Raw genomic sequence first — 3809 nt, 5'->3', positions numbered from 1 at the left:
CCGCTAGCTTAGTCGTGGCGAATTATTAAATCAATTTTTTGCCTATTAGATGAGATAAATATGTTTATGGAAATAAATAACATGTGTGTTCCTGAATTGAAAGAGCCTTCATGGAAATGTGATCTCGCGTTCTTAGCAGATTTAACTAGCCATCTGAATGCTTTGAACATTTCACTACAAGGTAAAGATCTGCTAATTACTCATTTCGTAGATCGAATACGAGCTTTTAAAATGAAATTGACACTTTGGGTGAGTCAGCTGGAAACAGGAAATCTAGCTAATTTTCCTAAATTATCATCCATGCAAGATGTTCACAAAGACTATGAACGTTATTCACATAGTTTAGTTGCCCTTAAGGAAGAATTTGATCAACGCTTTCAAGATCTGACAGCACTAGGCAGTGATTTTGATCTGTTCTCCTCTCCATATTCAGCGAATAACGAAGAGATTCGTCATGAGTTGCAACTATACATTATTGGCCTGCAGTGTGACAGAGAATACAGAGACAAATTTCAGAACAAGAAAAACATTTTGGAATTCTACAGACACTTCCCTCAGGATAGATTTCCTCGTTTGCACAAACTGGCGGCTACAATAATATCAATGTTCGGTAACAAGACACACCTGAGAAACGCATTGTCTGATCGAAATTTAAACTGCAAACTGCGCCTACAATGCACAAGAACAATTATTCCGAACACAGACGCCATTGTAAAGGGCAAAAAGTACAAGATAACTGAGAATCCCACACTTCAGTGAAACCTTTTATTGTGTAACAGTTCACAAATTAATACGAATGTAGAGGCATACACTAAGCTAATAAAATTATGTGGCACGTGTACATTCTCCTTTATTTGTTTCATTTGTCGCAGTAATAATTCGTGAGTGATATCCCTGCAGGTGGCCGCGGATTTACATTGACTGGCGGCAGCTGTTGTGTGCCCCACGTGACTCCCCACTATCCGCTCTGGTCCGGTAGTGGGTATAGCGTGCTCGCGCTGCTCCTTGCTCGCACCTTGCTGCTCACAGATTGCTCCGCGAGCACGTATGTTGTGAAGCCCTGCCGTACACCATGGCATCATCAGCAAACAACCGCTACCCACCCTGCAGCCAAGTCATTTATATATATAGCAGTCCTATCACACTTCCCTGGGGTACTCCTGATGACACCCTTGTCTCTGATGAACACTCGATGTCTAGCACGACATACTGGGTTTTATTATTTAAGAAGTCTTCGAGCCTTCACATATCTGTGAACTTTTTCCCTATGCTTGCACCTTCACTATCAGCCTGCAGTGGGTCACCATGTCAAATGCTTTCTGGAAATGTAGAAATATGGAACCTGCCTCTTACGCTGCATCCATAGTTCTCCGTAAATCATGTGAGAAAAGGACAAGCAGAATAGTATACACTTTGTCACAACATTTATGAATATAATTGAAATGAATGTGGGTAACAATGTAGTTAATTACATAAGTAATCCATCTGCATAATTATCTTAGTTTTAAATGGAGGTACATAAGTATATAAAACAAAAATTGTTAAAGCATAATCTAGACAGTCATCCCAGTTATAGCAAGTGCAAATAGAACAGAGAGATGACTATAACAGGTCACAAAACTGGACATCATTGCACAAAACTCTGTAAACACCGTTGGAAAGTGAAAGTTATGTATTCAGTGCAAGAGCATTTTTTAGTAGTTTCGGGAGGTGGACCTTTTGGTGCAGAGTAATTTAGATAAAATCCAGGAATACATCACAACCGCTTAATCATCCTGATCTTAGACCAATAAAATGAACGATCAGTGACTCGTTAGTCTCATCTTTCAACAGTCCAATATAACCTTGGTGGATATTATGGCATACAGAAATCATACTCATAATCAAGTGTTTCAAATGCCTTGCAGTGGCACATCGTCACATCATATACAACGCAGTTCTGCATGCAGTAAGCTGCGTGCATTCTGGGCATGCTAGATAAGTGCTGCTTACTCATGAAAATGTAAAGCGAAAAAGAAGTCAAATTTTATTATGAATCGCTGTCTTATTTTTGGGAAACATAGATGCTTCTTCCGCAATCGGAGCTTCAGCAGTGGAATAGTTGCAACTCTTACCGTTGATCTGAGAACAGTCTGTAGTGTGATAAGCGTAGTGGAGTGCGTGTACCACAGGCATGATATTCTGAGAGAAGAGAAATCTGTGAGTCTTCTGCTGTCCACCTGGTTAGCTTAAGTGGGGTTCATACACGCAACAAAAGTGTCACCACAGCTACTGGTACACTCAAGTTGCAATAAAGTTGCATGTGTGAACTCCCCGCTGGCCGGTGTGGGCGTGCGGTTCTAGGTGTTTCAGTTTGGAACCGCGTGACCGCTACGGTCACAGGTTCGGATCCTGCCTCGGGCATGTATGTGTGTGATGTCCTTAGGTTAGTTAGGTTTAAGTAGTTCTAAGTTCTAGGGGATTAATGACCTCAGATGTTGAGTCCCATAGTGCTCAGAGCCATTTGAACCATTCTTTTGTGAACTCCCAGTTTTCAGTGGCGCAACTTAAGAGGCGTGACTTTGTCATACCACTAAAAGTACAACGTGCTTCACTTTGTTATGCCCATAACATTCCTTCCATTATTGGTCCCTGGTGGATTATTTTGGAACACATGCATTCTGTAACAGTTATTGTGGAGTAATTGCTGCTGTACTGTATTTGGTTTCAGTCTGTTTTCATTTTATTACCGAAAAATGTATAAACAGTGATCAGCAGTTACACTTTCGCAGCTTCTTAAACTACAAGAACAACAACCTATGTATAGTTATCTGTAGTTGTGTGTGTGTGTGTGTGTGTGTGTGTGTGTGTGTGTGTGTGTGTGTGTGTGTGTCTGTGTGCATGCGTGCCCGTGCGCGCGCTCGTATGTGTGCACAATATTTGCAATTCAATGTTGTAGGTCTGTCCTTCAATCTTGAAAGATTATTAGATGAATAAATAGACAAACTTAATTTACAACCAAAAAGGCGACTTGTGAGACCAACAAATTGTTCATTATATGCGGGAAGTAGCCACTGAATGTGATGTGGCAGCTGTTAAATTAAAATTAGTTATTCGAAATGCCTAGATCAATGAATACAATAAGATTCCAAAAGTTTGGAAGAGGGGCGTGTCTGCAGATATTCATACACGCCAGATGTTGGTTAGTTTGACATAGCATACAGTCTTTTCTTCTTCGAGTGTTGTTATATTGTAATTGCATTTTTGGCCTCTGATTTATCGCTGCATGAAATCTGTTTTCGGCTCTAACATTTGGGTTCCATCTTCCCTGTATTTAACTCTTGTCACACCTCTATTGTTATAACCTGCACTATAACATTAATACTCACCCTAATGATTTCAATTGACGCTAAGTTGAAAGCTGTGGGGGTACACAGAATTTGTGGCATCCTGTGTATGACAGTTCACTTCAAATGCTTTCTTGCCCAGCATAGTTGATCTGAAAATAAAGCAGCAACACCAGCCCAGTTATCAGATCCACCAAGGACCAGAAGCATATCCACATATTCATCGTTTGTGTATACCGTACCTCTGCCACACTGGTTTAGAAATTTACAATCAGAAAATTTGATACATGTACTCATGTACATTGGAGTCTGTCACGGGCATGTTACTCCGCTCGAAACTAGTCTCTGTCTGGTGGACAGCACATACAGTAAAAACACACTATCAGACCTTCACGCTGGTCCTCCTAATGTGCATTACCCCTGTGATAGATACTATTCTGAATGATTAATCCCGACACCGCTAATTGTGAAATGTTTGCTTTA

Source organism: Schistocerca serialis, chromosome 3 (assembly GCF_023864345.2).
Source record: "Schistocerca serialis cubense isolate TAMUIC-IGC-003099 chromosome 3, iqSchSeri2.2, whole genome shotgun sequence".
Taxonomy (NCBI): Eukaryota; Metazoa; Arthropoda; class Insecta; order Orthoptera; family Acrididae; genus Schistocerca; species Schistocerca serialis.
This window is presented reverse-complemented; position numbering follows the sequence as displayed.